At 45.1% G+C, this 22525-nt stretch overlaps 1 long non-coding RNA gene across 1 annotated transcript in view; it reads left to right on the plus strand.

Moving 5' to 3' along the window:
* Positions 1-382: 382 nt before the first annotated feature.
* Positions 383-22525, plus strand: part of LOC138288609 (uncharacterized) — a 60976-nt gene continuing 38833 nt past the window's right edge. The window contains exon 1 of the long non-coding RNA XR_011202486.1: positions 383-595. This is a non-coding gene — a long non-coding RNA (uncharacterized lncRNA). The remainder of the gene's footprint in view (positions 596-22525) is intronic.

Raw genomic sequence — 22525 nt, forward strand, 5'->3', positions numbered from 1 at the left:
GAGCTCATTCCCCTTTGAACGCCCTGTACCGTTGCTCCACCTGGATACACTCTTGTAAGAGTATGACATGTTTCCTAGTTTATTAGCTTCATCCGTCATTACCTACTGCATGTAACCACTGAGGCAGATTTTTTCACTTGCTTTGGTTATTGTCGCCAACTGGTGTGGCCTATTGACTCTAATGCTTTTGCTCTTGGTTCCGGCAGTTGGTTAATTGATTCCAACCATCTATTGTACCTGTATCTGCAAACGTCACATCTGTTAGGTTAACACATGTTTTCTCTCTTCCATGTGACCTACGTACCCCTTCTGGAACAGTCTTCCCATCAGGTATATAAACCACCACTAAAGTGGAGTCTGTGCTTTGCCTCGTTCCTGTCCTGCGCAAGCATCTTCCTTGCTCTCAGCTTCTGAATCACCCAAACCTTCAGCACTCCAGTCTTCCCAGCCTTCCTGTGATCCTGACTCCGTTGACGTCTCCAGTATCTTCACATCCAGAGTTACAGTTTTACCTTCTCTTGTAGCTTCTTGCTCCTCAGCTTTTCTCCAGATTCCAGTTGAAGAATCAAAGACTAGGTTAAGGACTGATTCTCAGGTTAGTGCACACTAATCCTTATTTCAGCTTTGAGAATTATCTATGACTCAGTACTTTCAAGGAGAACAACCTGTTCTTGGAAATGGACATTTTGTGTTCCTAAGTTTAGAAAGTCCTAACGCTCCAAACACTTTACTTCATGGGCGCTCCGAACTTTGATTTGACTCTGATCTGTAGGTCTTTATGTTTTTTAATTTGTGACAAGTTTTTGCATTAAGAACTCAAAAAGACTTGGAGCGAACAGTTGGGATTTTCGAATTTCAAATTGAACCTTTTGTACTGGACATTCTGCAGAGTGGCAGAAAAGTCTGGTTTTCCTTTGATTTTGTATCTGCTCTCAACCCTTATTTACAATGAAGTCTGCATGTGTTATTGTTGAAAATAACTGTTTAAACATCATATGCTCAGAACAGTTAGGGACTACTCTTCTTGTTGTTTCTAGTGCATGTCACCCACATCCACACACAAAGGTCCAGGGAGTACAGATCCTCCTGTGCAGTATCACAAGGAAGGAGAGCATACCCGGGGATGCAAGACCATCTTTTTCTTGTTTTATCCCAACCACCTTTCCCCTCGGAGGCATCTGGTGAATTAAGGTTGTTATTAGATGTTTCTATCACTGCCCCAAGTCTAGCAGTGTCTCCAAAGTTGGAATCAGGTGAGTGTGTGACAATCTAAACCTAGACCAAAGCACCAGTGAAAACCATTACAAAACTACAAATAAGGCTACCAAAAACAAAAACAAAACACTATACCTACAATTTACAAGCTCGCCCTACATCCCCTTACCTCAAAACACTATAAAAAGCATTAGAAAAGGTTTTGCCTATTCCGATGAACAGCAGCACCATCCTGTGATGTACGTAGAGGACAATGCACTAAAATGGGACAAATAGATAACAAAATTGAAGTTAGCGATAAAGCAATGGGTTCTAAATGAAACTAAAAAAAAAGAGGATCACCCAAAAGAAAACAATAGGGATTTAATTTACAAATGGTAGAGTAAGCTAAAAAAGAAATAAATGTTTAAATTATGTAAATTAAGTGAAAAAGTGTTATAAAAATATGGAAAACAATGTAAAGTTTAAAATACATAGTACTATAACATATAGTATAATTTAAAATATACTTAAATAGTTAAGTAAACAATTGTTTACAAAATGTATTTGAAACAACTGTATACATGTATAAAAATAAAGGTTACACAATGGCAACAAGTACAGAAAAAGTCAATGCACAAGATAGTTTAAACATATTTTACATGTTTTATTTATTAATAAAATGTTATTAAAATATTGTTCATATACAACTATGAAAATGTTTTTATAAGTGCAAATAAATATCTAATAAAACATTACAAGCTGTGTTATGTACCCTTATTATAAAATATATAAATATTAATTTTGTATGTGAAAATTACAAAACCAACACCTATGTAAATGGATGTTTGTAAAATCTTGGACACTAATTACATTAAATATTCCTACTTCATACAACACACATTTTAACAAAGGTGCAAACGGTCACTAAAAGGGTTACATTTACTATTCCCACTCCAATCTGAACCACTTCGGGAAGTTGTTGGGCACTAAATACGTATATTTACAAGGTCCACTCCAATCTAAATCATTTCTGAAAATGTGTTACAAACTAAAGGGGTTACATTTACTATTCCCACTCCAATCTAAACCATTTTGGAGAAGGTGGTAGACACTAAAAGCGTTACATAAACTATACATTCTCCATAGTCAAAGATATTAAAAAATTATTTTTAAAATACATAAAAATATTACTTATAGCACACTGTTACCAAATAAAAAAATGCTACATATTTAACATCAGAAATGAACATATTAAAAATGTATTTTTATTTAATAACATGAAATTCATAATATGTTACAAATAATATTATAACAAAATCAAAAATCAAAATACAACTGTACATAAGCAAACTAATAAAATCAAAAAGTCATTGAAAATTACATATGAAATAAAGCATGAAGGATTTTAAATAAATGTAAAATATAATCATTTAAAATCACACAAATAAACATATGAATTACATCCATAATAAGCTATTTTCCAACAATTGAAACTATATTATATTTTATTAGTAATAATAAAAACATTTTTACAGAATACTACATATGAAATATCAATATGAATATGAAGTTGTATATAATCATTTAACTTCATACATACTTATTACATTGTCAAAACAAAAAGTTAAACATAAAATTCATATTTATAAATAGAATATAACAGGAACATATGAAATATAATATTTTTGTAATGTTATATAAAAAAATTACCTATAATAAATTCAAAGTAACCCCCATTTCCAAAGTAAAACCAAACATATATATTATGTTTGATATTTAATTTTGAGAATACCGTGTTTAGAAGTGGGGTCTTTGGTTGGAAGTCAGGTTACTCCCTGTCCAAGCAAGGTCCCTCACTCTAGTCAGGGTAAAGAAGAATCACCCTCAGTTAACTCCCGCTCACCCCCTTGGTACCTTGGCACGAGAAGGCAGGCTTAACTTCAGAAGCAAGGTGTAAAGTAGTTGTACCAACACACACAGTAACTCAGTGAAAACCCTACAAAATGACACATAACAGGTTTAGAAAAAATAGAAAATATTTATCTAAAGAAACCAAGACTAAAACGACAAAAATCCATTATACACAATTCAAATTATGAATTTAAAAAGCAAAAGAGTCTTAAATCCTTTAGAAAACAGTGAGAACGTTGTTAGGATTTTAAATAAATGTAAAATATAATCATTTAAAATCACACAAATAAACATATGAATTACATCCATAATAAGCTATTTTCCAGCAATTTAAACTATATTATATTTTATTAGTAATAATAAAAACATTTTACAGAATACTACATATGAAATATCAATATGAATATGAAGTTGTATATATACATTTAACTTCATACATACTTATTACATTGCCAAAACAAAAAGTTAAACATACAATTGATATTTATAAATAGAATATAACATGAAATATATGAAAATATGAAATATAATATTTTTGTAATGTTATATACATTTTTTACCTATAATAAATTCAAAGTAACCCCCATTTCCAAATTAAAACCAAACATATATATTATGTTTGATATTTCATTTTGAGAATACAGTTTTTTGAAGTGGGGTCTTTGGTTGGCAGTCAGGTTACCCCCTGTCCAAGCAAGGTCCCTCACTCTAGTCAGGGTAAAGGAGAATCACCCTCAGTTAAATCCCGCTCACCCCCTTGGTACCTTGGCACGAGCAGGCAGGCTTTACTTCAGAAGCAAGGTGTAAAGTAGTTGTACCAACACACACAGTAGCTCAGTGAAAACACTACAAAATGACACAACACAGGTTTAGAAAGAATAGATAATATTTATCTAAACAAAACAAGACTAAAATGACAAAAATCCATTATACCCAAGTCAAATTATGAATTTAAAAAGCAAAAGAGTTTTAAATCCTTTAGAAAACAGTGAGAACGTTGTTAGCGTACAAAAGTACCTGGGTAGTGTCAAAATAAAGCTGCATGGGTGAGAGTGCATCGAAAAAGGCAAGCGATGCGTCGATTTCTCACTCGCAAGCGTGAATGTTTGTCGTTCCTCCTCCTGCAAGAGAGCGATGCATCGATCCGGACGGGCACCTCAGGTCTGGGCAGGCTTTGTGTTGTATTTCCACGCCCAGTGATGTTGCATTGAACTCTGGTCGCACGGTGTCAAGAAGCCGCGCTGTGTGGGGTCTTGCGTCGTTAACAGCAGCAGCTGCGGGTGTTGCGCATCGTTTCTCCAGCCAGGTTACATCGATCTCCCAGCCACGATGCAGGTGGAGTGTCGATTTTAGCCGTGAGGCTGGTCATGAGTAATTTTTGAGCCAGTAAGCAGGCGGTGCGTCGCAAGTTTCCCTGCACGGCTGTCTTTGTGTGGATTTCTGACCTTTTCCACCAGCTGCACCTTTCTAGGGCCCAGAGACAGGTTAGGGCACCATTTGGCAGGTAGGACTCTCAGCAGAAAGCCCAAGTGCTGGCAGAAAGAAGATTTTGCTGTCCCTGAGACTTTAACAACAGGAGGCAAGCTCAGTTTCAAGCCCTTGGAGATACTTCACCAGTGGGTTACACAAAAGTCAGTCTTTGTCCTCTCTCAGGTAGAAGCAGCTACTGCAGGCCAACCTAGCGAAGCACAGTCACAGGCAAAGGGGCCATACTCCTCCTCCAGCTTCTCCAGCTCTTCTCCTTGGCAGAGGTTCCTCTTGATTTTTCAGGGGGTTTGGGTGTTCTTCTTATACCCCTTTCTGCTTTTGAAGTATGCCTACTTCAAAGAGAAGTCTCTGTTGTTTTCCAGATTCTGCCTTGCCCAGGCCAAGCCCCAGACACACACCAGGGGGTTGAAGACTGCATTGTGTGAGGGCAGGCACAGCCCTTTCAGGTGTAAGAGACCTTTCCTCCCCTCCCCTCAGCCCCGCTGGCCCATCAGGATATGCAGGCTACACCCCAGCTCCCTTTGTGTCACTGTCTACAGGAGAGGTGCAAACAGCCCAACTGTCAAACTGACCCAGACAGGGAATCCATAAACAAGCAGAGCTACAGAATTGTTTAAGCAAGAAAATGCCTACTTTCTAAAAGTGGCATTTTCAAACACACAATCTAAAAGAACTTCAGTAAAATATGTATTTTTAAATTGAGATTACAGAGACCTCAAACTCCACATGTTTATCTGCTCCCAAAGGGAATCTGCGCTTTAATCATATTTAAAGGCAGCCCCCATGTTAACCTATGAGAGAGATAAGCCTTACAACAGTGAAAAACGAATTTGGCAGAATGTCACTGTCAGGACATGTAAAACACAAAAGTACATGTCACCCCTTTAACATACACTTCACCCTGCCCATTGGGATACTAGGGCCTACCTTAGGGGTGCCGTACATGTATAAAAAGGGAAGGTTTAGTCCTGGCAGGTAGGTACACTTGCCAAGTCAAATTGGCACTTTAAAACTGCACTCACAGACACTGCAGTGGCAGGTCTGAGCCATGTTTACAGGGCTACTAATGTGGGTGGCACAACCAGTACTGCAGGTCCACTAGTAGCATTTGATTTACAGGCCCTGGGCACCTCTAGTCCACTTTACTAGGGACTTACCAGTAAATCAAATATGCCAATCATGGATAAGCCAATGTACACATATCATTTATATAGGGAACACATACACTTTAGCACTGGTCAGCAATGGTAAAGTGTCCAGAGCAAACAAAAGAGCAAAAAACAGAGTCCAGAGCACAGAAACAATCTGGGAAGTAGAGGCACAAAGATAGGGGAGACCATGCCAATAATGCCAAGTCTAACAACAGTCATCAATTTAATATCTTTAAAAAATTACAAATAACAAAAGTGAATAATTACATTAACCAATACAACATGTAACTACTTAAATGTTCATGTTATTACATATACAAATGTAAATGTATTTTTTAAATAATGTTAAACATTTATATAAAATGCACACAGTTAATATTAATAATGCTTATTTAAATAAGAAAGTGGATATTTTAACATTTACTTATAATTATACATAAAAAAACATAATTTAAAGAAATGCATAAATATAAAACATTTACATAAAATCAAATAAATATCTACACATTTTAATATTTACCCTTCTTCCCTAAACACCCAACATCCTACTCCTATAACATAATTACATATACATTTATTATACACATTCCTAGAATTAAAAACAAGTTTTTTAGACAAATAACTAAAATAATTTATAAAACATACTAACAAAAAATTAAGAAACAAGTAAAATAAACCCATCAGAAAAATACTCATAAAATAATACATAAAAACAATATTGTGTATATATTATGTATCAGCACCCAGGTATCCTCACAGGTGACAAACAATGCACTACAAATCCACATTACATTACATTACAACAGTAATTTTTCATACGGTATTTTTTCAACAATATTAAAATTAACACTTAAAACGATATTCTTACCTTCGATATTCCTTTCAACAATATTTTTGACATCCCATTAGTCTTGACACAATATTTCTGTATCCCAATATTTTTTATTGCATATTTTGTCCAAAGCACCTAATATGCTACCATACAAGCCTGTGAAAGTGTACTTGTGTGTGTGCGCAGCTGTGCGTAATGGAGCCTTACACTCCATCTGCCCTGGACATCTTCTTCCCTCGTAGCTCTCAACATTTGAATAGTGGCAGGATCGAGGCATTGGATTACAAGATCAATAAATACCTGGGGGCCAAGTAAGGAACTATGCAACATTTTAACCTTGTGCATAGTACGGACTCCTGTACATTTACACTAAAAAGAGAGATAACAATTAGAAGAGCAGTCGAAGTTAGCAATCCCAGAAGGACCAACCAAACATCAAATGTTGGCCCCTTTCTACTCCTAACTGCCCACTGTGCACAGGTGTACAGCTCCTAAGGTTAGCAACTAGGCTTCTCATTGGGTGTCTATTTTGCAAACAATATTTGGTTGTCAGTTTCTTGAGCAGAATGTATTTTAAGGGAACAAAGAGGGAATGTATATCTGAGTGAATCAAATCGGAACTGTTGTCCTAAATTGTGACAGGCATGTTGCTTTCAGTTGCCTTTCAGTACAAGCCTACCCATCACTCTACTCCATCACAAACTTTGCTCATTCTCCTGCTCCATCCAGGTGAATCATCCTACTTCCTCAGACTACTCTTTCATCTTACTTCATCCATCTATCACAGTTCTTTTTCATCTTCTCCACTTTGTGTCACTCATGGTCCTCCTACTCCTCTCTAATTAACCCTTTCTGTCACGATATTCCTTCTTTTCCCTCTTATGTGTTCATTTATGTTATGTGTGTTTGTAGAGCACATTGTCATGTGCAAGGGTATCCTGGCAGTGAGCAGGTGTGTGTGCCTACTCTAGCCTAGGGCTGAAAGTTAATCAAAAGCCAGGTCTCTTCTCAAGAAGAGAGGAGGATGCTCTGATGTGTATTGGGAGGTTGTTCAGCACTTTAGGTATGATGTATGAGAAGGCTCTGCCTCCGAATCTGTATTCGTGGAATGTGTCCAAGCAGAAGTCCAGCAGAGTGTTGATATCTGGGTGGTTAGTGGAACAAGTGAGGGCCTGGGTTATGTAGGGCCTCAAATGTGTGCGTGAGGAGTCTGACTGCAAGTTTGTGTATCGGGAACCATTGAAGTTCCCTGAGGTGTGGTGTGATGTGTGTTATGCATGGGAGATTGAGGATGCATCTGACTGCAGAGTGTGAGGATGGTTTGTAGTCCCTTTCCTTTAGTGTGTGCTCCCAACCCAGCCCTCAGGAATGTTAGCAATACACATCTCCTGTCTGGGGATTGCAGTCCTCACTCCTCAAAGCCACTCCAGGCCCTATCTTTCCAAAATGGAACCCACAGGCCTAAATGTTATGTATGATAGCCGGGCACACAGATTCCAGCATGCACATGCAAGTATCGTGCTGTCTAGAGCTATGCACATTTCATGCAGGGCAGGGGTGGGTTAAGTACACAGCCAAGTTACAATGGATTAGGGATAGTCCAAGGGGTGAAGGGGTGAGGGTAATGGGAATCTTAGTAGGAGGTAATACATGATGGGATCTGAGGTTAGGTCAGGAGTCCTCAGGGAACTGTACTGGATGGATATGATATAAGCATGCAAGCAATGGTGCGCTTTATTGATGAAAGTGGACCATGCATCTGGTGAAAGTAGGAGACAATCTTTTTAGACATATTTTGTTCACCAGCAGTGATATTTCTACACATACGCAGATGCATATTCAACCACTGGGTGTCAGCATCAACACTTCAAATATGTGAGTATGTAATGAGCTTACAACTTTCAGTTAATTTGTTAGCAAACCACAGCATTGAGTCCATAGGCATTGTGAGTTTTTCAGGATCTGAAGTTGCGACAATGGTGAGAGTGAAGTGACCTAGCAAGAGACGTGAACAGTGAATCAGCAACAGAGGCAACTGAGGGATGAAAGATGGAGCTGGGATAAGGACAAAGGAACTCAGAACTGGGAGAAAGGAGATTGGAGTCACTGACTGAGTTGTCCAAGGTAAGGTGCTCAGATGTAGGGCCTCATTACGAGTCTGGCGTCAACAGACAGCCAGACTCGCGGTGGCGATCATGTCCACCTCTAGCTTGGTGGTCAGATCGTCAAACGACCACGTCTTCACCAGGAACAATGTTTCCGATGGGCTGATGTAGGTGCAGGTCGTAATAAGCCAGTACGGCGCTGAAGTCACCTCCGCCCTGCTGATTCCGACCTGGTTCTCTGCCAGCCTTTTCGGGGTGCTTTCACTTCCATGAATAGGCTGGCAGAGAACAAGTGCAGGGGGCACCCCTGCCAAGCACCCTTGTAACACACATTGCACATTACCCAGGGTGCTGATGCCCCCTACGAATGGCAGCATTGCGGCTGGCTCGATTACGAGTCAGAGACAATGCTGCTACCACCTTCCCGCTGGGCTGACCAATGGAAACCTTGGTTTCTGCCCATCAGCCCAGTGGGAAAGTCGTAATAGGGCTAGCGGGGAGGTAGCTAGTAAGGCGACAACCTCCCCGTCTGAAGTTCGGCGGACGGGTCCAACGAAGTCGTAATGAGGCCCTTAGAGTTCTCTTCCAGCTAGTTCTACATGTTTGTGCCCTTCTCTTCTGTGACTCAGCAGTAGTATTACTGTAGTGACAAAAGCCCTTCCCATGGCTTTTCGAAGCTATGCCACCTAGACTGTGTAGCTTCTTCACATCCATGTACATTGCCTCCAGTGAGTGACAATCTTGCAAAACGATTGAAGGTTCTCCTATTTACTGATTATGAGTTATCAAACTAGACTCTGGTGTTGAGGGGCCAGTAAGAGTGCACTCCATTTGGTGATGGTGACCACTATCCCTCCAACCCAGGCTTTATGTCGCTGGGAGTACAGTAAATATTCATGGACACAACTATTTGCCTATACACTCTTGGGGGAAGGCTTGCCGACTGCCTCCATGTAAAGGCTACGCAATCCTTCATAACTAGGGCCCCTTGCTTCCATTATGTCTGGGACAGGACATATGTGTGTGAGGATGTTGGCTTGTATGTGTGATTTCACGTGTGCCTAAACGAATGGATGGTGAAGCATATTGGACTACACATGCATATGTCCCTCAAAAGGAGTGACCTACTTCATGCAAGGCTTTTCAAAACCCACCCTGCACCTGAAAACCTATGTATACACAATCTCTGTCCCCATCCAGAAACCACTGGTTTCTGTGGTAAGGGGATAGGCCCACTAACCTTTGAAGTAACTACAGTTCCCCTAATTGGGTGAAAATACCCCTGCTTTCATCTCGATCTGACCTCGTGTCTAAGGTCAATATGCACTTCACCCCAGCTAGCTTAGATTGACTCAGAAGGAGTATCAGTGCTAAATGACCTAGATATGAGGGGAGCACATATAGGATATGCTCTATCAGGTCTGAAGAGACCCCTGGAAATCAGAAAGATGCAGATCATCTGATTGACCAGGCCTAGTCATCAGGGAAGTACAAAGTAGTGGGCTCTCCTGCTAGTATGTTGCTTGTCGTTTGACTCTGTATCCAAGGGAGAGCTGTACATCAGTTCAGGGGAAAAGAAAGCTTTAGTGCAGAACGTCGCACCTTACTACTCACCTAACCAGTCTAGGTTTAGCACTTGGCAAGACAGTGGAGCCACTGCTGTGCTGACGTGACTAGATAAGAAAACCTGCTGCCATGTTTTGAGACTTCATAGTGGGTACCTCAAAACATTTATGGGCACGTTCTAACACATCACCTAACCGAAATCACTGCAATAGAAACTCCAGAACCATTAAGTTAGTCTTTAAAGAGCAGCACTGTAATCCTATGAAGTCTTTGTGTCTTTTGCTAAAATAACTACTAGATTTGGCTTAAGGAGTGCCATGAGGTCCATCGGGCAGCACAAACTGTTTACTGTACAATAACATGGACCACATGACCCAATGTCAATATGAAATTCTAGTGCTTAGGTGCTAGAAGGGATTTCTGTTCTGTTTCTGTATTTTAATTCCATGTGTAGTATATTATTCTCTGTGATTAAAGTTCTTATCTTTTTAAAGTAAAAAAGTGATTGGACATTGACCTTATCACTAGTTTCTATTGTGGAAATTGTCACTCCACCGTCAGGTGCACGCTTTGGCTCCTCAACTTCACTACCATGTGACATCAAAGGGACAAAAGGGACTACTTTGTCATCTAGCTGGAGTGCATTTGTATTGTGGACAAGAGCATAAGTCGTAAATGAGGACAGGTACCCCTGACCTCCCTGAAGCCCAAGAAAAGGCCTCAAAGATACCATTGAGCATGTTTAAATATGAGGAAAATCCTTGATGTATGTCCATCTCTCTACAGTGATGATTCATCACTTAATGCTAGTGATCAGGCAGAGCTCAGACTCATATATCAAGGCCTCATTGTGTGAGCCATCACCATGTTCCATTGACACAACAGAATGGTTTGGCTTTTCTCCTCTCGTACACTTATACCTGCATTCTTCTTTTTTTCTGAAGATTTCTCTGGATCCCTTCTTCACTTTTTCATTTCATAATATTTTTTATTTATATGTAATCTCAAGAAGAGATCAACAAACAAAATTAAAAGTTGAAAACGTCTAGTATGGTATTAGCAGCTAAAATTACAGTGCAGTCACGATACAAAACAACAATTTAGTACAATTTTGAAAGGCATTAAAAAAGTTAAAAAGACAACAGCAGTCCCCTGCATTTGAAGTAATCAGTTCACTTTAACTTCCAAAGCCTGAAAAATAGCAGGGCTTGGAATGCGGGCAGAATGAGAAAAAGGAGGGGTAAAATACTAAAGCAGCAGGAAGGGAATTGTGTGGCCTCAGAGCTGCATAAGAGTTCGGCCACCCCATCCTTTTTTCTTAATTCCCCGTAAAATAGGAAGTTTGCTAGGGATGGTCTCACAGTTCTCGCTGAGGATATTTCTCTGCCACCTATTGATGATTAAGCCTGGAGAATATACAGCAAACCCTTACAAATTGCGCAAACTTTCAATTGAATGTGCTGCTTAATAGGGAGCCAATGCAGTTTGTGTAGCAATAGTTCGGAATGGGTTATTCGCGGACATCCAAAAATGAGATGGGCTATAGTGTTTTGGATAACGTGTAGCTTTTGCAGGAGATACTACGGTAGTTCCAAGTACAGAGCGTTGGCGTAATCCAAGCAGGATGTGATTAGGGTTCTGCTTGCAATATGCTCGCAGTCCAACGATAGCAAGAGAAAAATCTTTTGAAGCATTTTATGATGGTAGGCACCTGAGACTTCCAACCTGATAGCTCCACAGATTGAGGGTGGCACGTATACTTGCAGCTGAACTCGATCTGATGTTAACAGTATGACTGCACTGGCGATGTAAGCCTTTGGCGTACTACTGGCTTCACTTGAGGAACTTTCACCATCAACAGCCCAAAGCAGACCCTAAGGTTATCGGAAAGCAACTAGGATAATGGACCTACAGACTATGGAAATGCACAGCATCCTGGGTGATGCTGAGTGTATGTATTACCCTTTCACTCATGCGTGCCAACCTCTGCTGGTGACACAACATTACCAGACAGTCTTTCTGTGCCAGATGGGGCGAGTAGAGGCTCACAGACTAAGGCGGTCATTATGAACATGGCGGTAAACCCCGTTTCCCGCCGTGATGCTGAACAGAATCTCGCCATTGGCGGTGACCAGATACCCGCCACATAAAGGTACAAAAATCTGAATCCATCAAAAAAGTCACAGCCACCAGTCACCGCCAGGACCTTGTCGGTGGAAATGCAGGACATCTCACCCCGCCACAGCCGAGCACACAAACTCCCTGCCCTCCAAATAATGATGCACAAATCACCACAGCGGTCAGTGGAAGTCGAATGACCATTGGCGGTACAGACCGCCACGGCCAGCAATGGAATCCAACAGTAAGAACTGCACACATTGGCAAGTTTGAAACCCACACACCTGACACACATCCATAACACTATAAAGCACCCCACAATCCTCTGCAACGTCATTAGGATAACTGAGATTGAGAACTCCACAAGCAGACACTGAATACCACAACACACGAATCACACACCCAACCAAACAAAAGCACCCTCACCTAGATCCACACAACCCACCAATCACAACACACACCTGTCAGGATCAAGTCTGTGCGTGGTCCAGGTTCCACCCGAAGGTCCGCTGTGCAGATTTGCAGCGCTTTATGCGCACCACTGGTCATCCCCACTTGTTCCAAGAATGGCCAGCAGCATCGTTTGCCCTGTGGTAAAGCTCACATAGCTGCAGGTTCAGGCCATTGGTGGTCAAGATGCACTTATCAGTGCTATTCTATGAAGGGACTACATTTCCCATGTTTTTAGAGGCAGCAGCCATCTTGGGGTGTGGCTGGCCTATAAAGCCCAGCCACACCCAACCTCGTGGCTCACTATTTGAAGACTTCGATGAGGTCAGACCTCAAGGGACCTTCCTCTGGAGCAAAGCAGAATTTCTTCAAAGGCAGCTTGGTAGAAACTCGAAGGTTCCTGTTATTCCATTTGATATTCAGACACGAGTAGGTCGTACTTGTGGGCGGTAAGGTTGTGAAGAGCCCAAGTCAGAAGGGAGTTGTTTCTCCCTAACTTTCAGCATTCCCCTAGCCTAACGAGCATGGCGTTTTAGGCCATTTGATTTTAGCGCTTCCGTGCATGGCAGCAACACGCTCAGTAAAGCGCTTTAGTTCACGGCAGCCACGCGCTCAGTAAAGCGCTTCAGTTCACGGCAGCCACGCGCTCAGTAAAGCGCTTCAGTTCACGGCAGCAACGCGCTCAGTAAACCGCTTCAGTTCACGGCAGCCACCCGCTCAGTAAAGCGCTTCAGTTCACGGCAGCAACTCGCTTAGTAAAGTGCTTCAGTTCACGGCAGCCACGCGCTCAGTAAAAGCGCTTCAGTTCACGGCAGCAACGCGCTCAATAAAGCGCTTCAGTTCATGACAGCAATGCGCTCAGTAAAGCGCTTCAGTTCACGGCAGCCGCACGCTCAGTAAAGCGCTTCAGTTCACGGCAGCAACACGCTCAATAAAGCGCTTCAGTTCACGGCAGCAACACGCTCAGTAAAGCGCTTCAATTCACGGCAGCCACGCGCTCAGTAAAACGCTTCAGTTCCTGGCAACAACGCGCTCAAGTAAAAGAGCTTCAATTCATGGCAGCAACGCGCTATTGATAAAGCGATTCAGTTCACAATAATAACGCGCATTGACATAGCGCTCCAATCAAAAGGAATAAACGCACATTGGCATAGCGCTTCAGTTCCAGAGGAGAAAAAAGGCGCTTTGGCCACAATATTTGAAAGCACTTCAGTTCACAGAAAGTAAAGCGCCCTTGGCTCAATACTTAAAGCGCTTTTCATGTACAGGAGAACATTTATCGAAAAAGGGTTTCAAAGATAAAGAAATCACACTTTCATTGTTTTAGGAAGCTTGAAATGTGAGATACATATTAAGGTGTTTTATATTATGTGAAAAGACCTCTTTAAATGTTTACGAGTCTTCTATAACTGAGATCTAATGTTTAGAGTTTTATCAATGCATAAGTGGTTCTATGATTGATATTATCAATGCATAAGTGGTTCTATGATTGATATTTAAGAGAGTGTCCGTGATCTAAAACTCTGGTCCTCTTGGGACTCGGAGGTCTCAGTTCATTCTGGTGTTGTGATTTACAGAAGGGGCTATTACCCAATCACAAAGAGTTTCAATCTGGTGTTATGGAGATGCATGTATGCTAAGGCTCTAATGGTGGATTAGATTGTCATTAATGAGTATATGCATGTTTGTTCTAACCTTTTCCTTTTCAGATATCTCCCAGCTGTTCTCTACCCTAATTCCCTTCCCCCCACCTGGCTTCATCATAACTCTTTGCTATTAAAGCTTTCTGAGTTGGTGACGCCGGAAGGTGGGCCTTCTTGTTCAGCAGCATGCAGATCCCGAGGAAAAGACACCGTGACACACCATGGCACCCCCCAAACACCCACAAAAGGGAGCTAAGGACCCTGGTGGACGAGATACTGAAGGTCGAGCCACAATTATTCGGGGCACAGGTTCAGCACACACCCATTGCCAGGAAGATGGAGTTATGGCAGACCATTGTCAACAAGGTCAATGCAGTGGGACACCATCCACGCACGAGGGGCGACGTCCACTAGAGATGGAACGACCTGCGCGGGAAGGTGAGGTCCATGGCATCCCGGCACAACATTGCAGTCCGGAAGACTGGGGGAGGACCTCCACCAACACCACCCGACTACACTGACTAGAAGGAAATGGTACTGGCCATCCTACACCCTGAGGGCCTCACTGGAGGAATGGACTGAGGTAAGTCATCTACAATTACCCCTTATCCACCACACCTGTAATGCATGCACCACCCCGCCCTACCAACATCCACCAGGACCATTACCCCACCCAGGCCACAATCACTACATCCAGTCACCCTGCATGCCCACAAACCCACTAACAGGCCCACATCCCTTCCCCTTTACACAGCCACCCACCCCTGCAAGGAATCACAAAGGCACTACACCACCCACAATGCACCTTCACATCCTAAGCAAAATGCAATGGCAACCTCACAAAGGCCCAAAAGTGGAAACCCGGCACAAAACAGCCCAGCCCTGTGCACCCCATCCGATTATGCAACTGTAACAGACATGTCCATTCCCCCCAACAGGCACCACCAGCCATGCCACCCTGACAGACAGGACAAGGAGTGGCAGTGCCCCACATGGAGACAGGGGCACCACCCAGGACACTGGAGAGAGAACCCTGGACAGTGAGGAATACCCTGGCCCCTCGCACAGTCGTGGACTGTCACCATCCAGCAGCCCCACCCAGGGCACCACTGACACCCCTACCACCCAGCCACCAACATCAGGCCAGGGCAACCAGCCCCACACCTGTGTATCCAGGCCACAGACTGGTGGAACACAAGGGCAGAGACCTCAGTCACCACCTACCAACTGGCAGGAAGACAATGGCACCAGTACAAGTGGTACCACCAGACCTGTGCAGGGGACACAGGCACAGGGGGCTAGGCCCAGTGGGAGGGCATCGGTGGCGCAGGGGGGAGGCCGTAGGATGGATGCTGCAGCCCCAGATGTGATCTCAGAGGTCCTGGGAGCATACCACCATACCCAGGACAGATTGTCCCAGATTGCTGCCATCCTGGACCAGAGTCAAAGGCTGCAGAGAGCCCAACACCAAGAGACCATGGAGCAGTGGAAAATGCACAAAGCCACCATGGCCACCATAGCAGGTGCGCTGCTGCACCTTGTCCCAACCCAGCCTGAAACCCTCACAGACCAGGAAGCCCCTCGTACAGGCCAAGATACAGACCGGCCAACAACAGCAGCAGCAGCAACTGGACTTGTGCCACCATCTCAGGACACACAGGAGACCTGCACCTCAACCCGTGCAGGCCAACACCAGTCCCCCAAACGGTCCCTCAGGCCCAGATATGGCACTGGAACACCTGCCAAGACCAAGGCCCCATCTAAGAAGTGACTCTGACAAGAACTGTTCTCCAGGTGTGCCACTGAACCACCGCCCACAACGTGCAATAACAACCCGAAAACTGTAAATAACAGATGGACATACCACCACTGCCAACAAACGCTGAGACCATGAAGCCAACATGGACATCCACCAGTAGCCCACTCCCATCACTGTAAAGTGCACAATGGCATCCCTGACACCAAATAAAACACCTGTTCACCAATGTAAATGTCCCCTGTCATTATGTTGAATCAAATGGAAGTGTGGATGCAATTGTCTTTGAAATCACTTATTTATATCTTATTTGTAGTAATGGCACCCCACGCATAACATGTGGTTGTGCCAATAGAATTGTGAAACAAGTTGTCCATAATGTCACATGTCTCATGCAAACCTGGTCACAGTGACAATGTCTATCGGCCCAACGCCCCCAGAGAGGATAAGGCATACTGACAGTATGCTGCATGGACAGCATCATCAAAGAGTCCCACATACTTACTGGAAGTAAAGTTGGATCAGTTGGTTCCTGAAGTGTACATCTTCCCCCTACTCATCATCACCATCACGCTCATCCCCTCTCTGAGGAAGCTGGTCTGGATATACAGCACCCTCCTCCTCCAAGAGGGGAATAGATTTCCTCACAGCCACGTTGTGCAGCATGCAGCAGGCCACCACTATTCTACACACCTTTTCAGGCTCATAGGCCAGGGATCCCCTAGCGATATGGAGGCAACAAAATCTAGCCTTCAGGAGACCTATTGTGCGCTCTATCACCCTCCTAGTACGTCCATGGGCCTCATTGTAATTCCTCTATGCATCTGTCCTAGGATTCCTCACTGGTGTCAGGATCCAACGCATGATGGGGTAGCCAGAATCACCTGAAAAAGGGGGTAAAACCGGACTGTCACTGACAACCCTCAGCTGCAGACAGCCTGGCTGTCTGCTATGTGCCAAAAAGTGTCAGACACACTTACCTATGATCCATCCTCTGTCCCCTTGTAGTTGTTCCATCATGTGTGGCACACTGCTGTTCCTCAGCACAAAGGAATCATGGACTGATGCAGGGAACATGGCATTCACATGTGAGATGTACTGGTCTGCAGTACACACCAATTGAATGTTCATGGAGTGAAAGTTCTTCCTGTTTCTGTACACCTTTTCACTTACTCTTGGGGGTTGAGAGCTATGTGGGTTCCATTAATGGCATCTATCACATGGGGAATGTTGGCAAAGGCATAGAAGTCTGACTTGATGGCAGGGTGGTCAGCACTTTGGGGAAACCTCACATAAGACTGTAGGTGTTGTACAAATACATTCAGGAATCTGGGCAGTATAATGCTAAACATTGGCTGTGAAAAACCTGCACCCATGCCTACAGTCACCTGAAATGAGCCCGTGGCCAGAAAATGGAGTGCAGAGAGCACTTGCACTTCAGTAGGGATCGTATGCTGATTCCGATTTGCCGGTCATGTGCTGGATCCAGTAATGCACAAAGTTCATGAATAGTAGCACAGTTAAGTCTGTAATTGATAATGATGTGACGCTCCACCATGTTCCCCAAATCAACACGTGATCTGTACACCGATTGGGCCCTCCCTCGCCACATGGGTCTGTACCTAGGAGGAGTGGAGAACACATGTGAGGAACACACATACATCTGCCCAACATGTTAAATATTCAGCACTGCTGGCATACAAGTCGATAACACATATGCATAGTAGGATGTTGAACCGGAGTGACATGTCCTCAATGATACATCAGAACTGTTGTGGTGAGTAAATGTATATTTGTTCATGCCTATGGGGGTTGGAGACAATAGGGCCTGCATAGGGCAAATGAGAAATTAATAACTGCGTAGTAATGGCCACATTGTCTGCCCCCTGCAGTCCAGAAATGATGTATTGGAAGTGGCCTCATACCGCTAGTGGTTGTCGTAATAGCATAAGGCGGTGTTCACTGCGGTGCAACCATTCATTGGTTAACATGGTTTTCAATGGGGATTATTAGCGTATCATGATCCCCACCGCTGCAGAGCTTATGCCATCTCGTCACCCAAACTTCACTTGACTCCCGTCTCTGGTCCTGGAAATGGCACGAGTGGCAGGGGAAAGGGCCCGGCCTTCACTAGCAAGGAACTGGACAAGCTCCTGGACGGGATCCTGCCCCGGTACGCCAGGCTCTACGGTCGACCAGAGGTACAGGTGAGTAGGTGGTTTGGGGGGCATCGATGTGTGTAGTGGTGGTAGATGGCTGTAAACATGTGTGCACGTTTGACACTGTACAGTCGTGGGATTCATGACATGCTGCATGTGTGTGGTCCTGTTATGCTGTTGTGAATGTCTGTCCGATAGGGGAAGTATAGCCAGCTGTATGTAATGGGCATAGTCTGACCTCTGTGTTCCTTTTTCTGTGTGTCCCATATAGGTCAGAGCCCATCAGAAGAGGCATGCCATCGCCAGGGAGGTGCAGACCCTGGGGGTCTACATCCAGCGGAGCACCCACTGCAGGAAGCGGCGGGAGGACCTGTAGCGCTGGGCGAGGAAGACCTGCAAGGCCCAGCTGGGGAAGTCCTCCCAACAAGGAAGGGGTACCCGTCGGGCACTGACCTCCCTAATGCGCTGCATTCTGGTGGTGGCGTATCAGGACCTGGATGGGCACTTGAAGGCTGCACAGCAGACACAAGGGGGTGAGTACAGAAACAATCGTATGCCTACTTGATGGATGTGTGAGTGTGCTGTGGTATGTATGCTGTCTAGTGGCAGGGACTCTGACTGATGTCCTTTTATATAATGGCCCCCGTGGGGAGTTGGGCTGTAAGGGTCAAGTCTGCAGTACTTCAGGTCCTTCAGTGATGTAGGGAATGGCTGTAGAGCAGGGTTCTGGCCACTAGTCAGCGGCATAGCCATGTGTATAGCGGTAGGTGCTGCATGGTGGAATAGTTGCAGGGTGGTTGTATGTGTGAACCAGTTATGTACCTTCATTCAGCTACTTACAAGTGTCTCTCCTGTTTTGTCTCCCCATCCCTGTTTTCTTGTGTTGTCTGTGTACATCAGTATCATCTGGCAAGGGAGCTGAGGCACCAGCGAGTGGAGATGTAGCGGCCCACGGTTCCACGGAGGCAGAGTCGAGCAATGGGTTGGAGGGCGAGGGGAGTACCACGAGGAGGCAACTACCACTGGAGGTAGTGACTGATAGCTCCTCCGCTGGGAGCTCCTAGGTGGACCCTAGTGCGTCCACCCATTTGTGTCATCTTCCGCCACCCCCATACCATCACTGCTCTCCCATTTGCTCCCCACCGACTTGCCCGTGCCTGCTCACCCAGAAGGGTGGGCGTCTCCTTTGCCCCAGGCATCTCATCCCCTGCCCTAGACAACCCTGCTGTCCTCACGGAGGAAACTATTGACCTCCTGAGGACCATCTCTGTAGGGCAGACAACCATCAGAGGTGCATCAGACCAATGCCTACCTGGATGGCATTCATGGTGCCATGTCTGGCCTACAGAGATCTTTTCAGACTCTGGCCTCCTCTTTGATGGCAGCCAGTCTCCCTGGTCATTCCGTCCCCCCCCTCCAACTACCTCCACCCCTTCCAGCACCCCACTCCCTTCACCCGTCCCAAGCATACATTCGGACAGCCATGCACACACCTCAACACACAAGAAGCACACTGCAAAACACAAGCACCACACTTCCCACCACAGGCATACACACAGCCAACATACAGAGGCACACACACCAACATCCACTTCCCCCAGTGTGTCCACCTCTTCCACCTCCCTCTCTGTGACCTCTACATGCACACTCACAGGCACTGCACCCTCATTCATTGTTGCTGACCCCATTCTTGCAGTTGCCACAAAATCAGACATCTATTCATGCACCCCAGGCACCACACCTGCACTCACCACAACGACTTTGGTTGACACGTGCAGCACACTCACTAAACTTGCAGACACACAGACAACATACATTTACACTGGCAGCCTGTCTTGTCCCGCTGTGTCCACCCCCCTCCTCCCAAGACACTCAAACGCTCCAAAACACCCACCCAACACAACTCCACCACACCTCAGCATACTGTACAGTCACCTGCACCCACGTCACGCACACCTACACCTGTCACAACCACTCCCTCTACCTCAACTCCCACGCCTTCCTCCAGGTCCACCCCGATTCCCCCTAAAAAGATTTTCCTATCCCGTGTTGACCTATTCGAGCCCACTGGCCCATCGCATCTCGTCCCTAAACGTGCCCACCTCCTTGTCCTGTCCACTCCTCCCACATGGCAGCCCGCCCCTATCTGCCCTTCCCATTCCCGTGCTACTTCCCCTGTGGGCAAGAGACCCCGTGCTGGCACAGGAACATCTGCCGCACCCCAGTCCAAGGCCGCTCCACCAGCTTCTACGACCAGACCCAAGCCCCCTCCTCCTCCAAAACATAAAGCCAAGCCCTCCCCTCCCAGTCGTAAGTCCCCACTCCCACCACCCCCTGCCCCTGTTCCCTGAGGCGCCTGGATGCCTCATTGTTGCCCTTATGAGGGGGAGTACCTTTGCACTTGTGAGAGTCAAGTTGGGGCCATTTGGGCCCATCGGACTTCAAAATATGGACTGGCCATTGGCCTTCTGTTGGACTTCTGCTGCTCATGGAGCTTAATTAAAGTTTGTGTGGCCAGTGTTGGCTTTGGCACACTTAGGATCCGCGGTTCATTTCTTTGTGTGGGGGTGTTGTGCACATGTGTGTACCTTGGGCAGGTTTAATTTGCCTTGTGTCGGGTAAGTACCTCTTGCTCTGGGGTGTATGGCTTGTGCTGTTGTGAGGGGTTGTGGGTGTGTTGCGGGGTGGGTGGAGTGGGTGGGTCTGTAACTGTGCCCTTTCTTCCCTTGTTTAGTAGGTTGCGGTACTTACTGTCATCGTCTTCGTCGGCGGTCTCGGTTGTGGAGGCATATGGCAAGGAGCGGTTGTGGAGGTATATGGCAAGGAGCAGGGCTGGCATGATTTGCTACCCTCTCTCCATGTCTGCTTCGGCGTGTTGTGTGAGCCTACAGTGAGTGTTTCCTTTTATTTGGTTTGTTTCCGCCTGGCTTTGCGTGGCAGTGGTTCCCGCCCCTGAACTGACGACAGTCTAGTGCTTTATTATTTGATGGGCAGGTAGGGCCTTTTCGTCGGCCTGTGGCGGCCTCTGTCGTCGTTGTCGGCACTCCTCTGCTGGCGGTGAGTGGCATTCAGGCTGCCTGTTTTTCAGGTGGTTCATTATTTGGTGGTCCAGACCGCCTGACTGTTGGCGGTAGATACTGCCACCGCCGGTGGAGCGGTGTTTACCATCCATGTTCATAACAAGGGCCTAAGTCTAATCACAACACACCCATCACTATGAATGTTGGTGGAAAATGACAGACTTTGTTAGGGCTATCATGGCTACCATTCAGAAGACTCCAATGTGTATTAGCAGCAGGTGAGTAGGAGGAAGCAATGTACATCAGCTGGTTTTAGGTCGATGTACCATTGTACTAGAAGAGGTGTCTCCCTTCTTTGTGGATGCAGGCTGTGCCCCCACCACAACCATGGGTAGGCCTCGCACCCTGAAGATGTTGTGGGGCCGCTGACCACTCAGTGCACCAAGGTCCAGTTTGCTGTCCATGGATGTGAGAATGGCATGGCAGCAATGACCAGTATCCATCCACCTGTGCTGCGTTCCCCCAACTAAGATGCCTGAATATCAGCTTGCTCACCTCCAGGTAGGTCCACTTCTCCAGCCTATCTGCAGACTGAACCACCTCAGCAGACATGCAGCTCTCAAATTCATTTGTGGCAAGGAGGCACAGGTCCTCCAGCTAGCCACTAGGGACTCCTTTCCGGGCTCCAGGCCACCAGGGCAGCAATGCTTGTACAGTTGGGGGACGCCATCCTTCCCACAGTTCTGCTGCCAGTTAGAGAGCAAAGGCTGCAGATTCCTTCATATTCCAAAAGTCACTCATAACAGCCCCAAAGTGATCTCATGAGCCACCACCACATCCATGCTGACCTGATTTGCAGATTAACTCTTTTTGTGGAGATGACCTTAGCCATGCATTGTTTCTGGATGTTTGATGCTCTTGTAGGAGTTTAAGAAGAAGGCTCCTGTCTTCTTGCCCTGCAGGCCACACCCCCACTGTTTAACCATTTTATTTCTTACAAAGAAGGGGGTACATTCATAAGTTTCCCATTATTTCATCTTAGTGGTACTATTTAGATGCAGATAAATTATTTTATTGAAAACCAGTGATAATCCCCTTCAGCAAAGATCTTTCCACATTGTTGAAATCG

This window comes from Pleurodeles waltl, chromosome 4_1 (genome assembly GCF_031143425.1).
Source record: "Pleurodeles waltl isolate 20211129_DDA chromosome 4_1, aPleWal1.hap1.20221129, whole genome shotgun sequence".
Taxonomy (NCBI): domain Eukaryota; kingdom Metazoa; phylum Chordata; class Amphibia; order Caudata; family Salamandridae; genus Pleurodeles; species Pleurodeles waltl.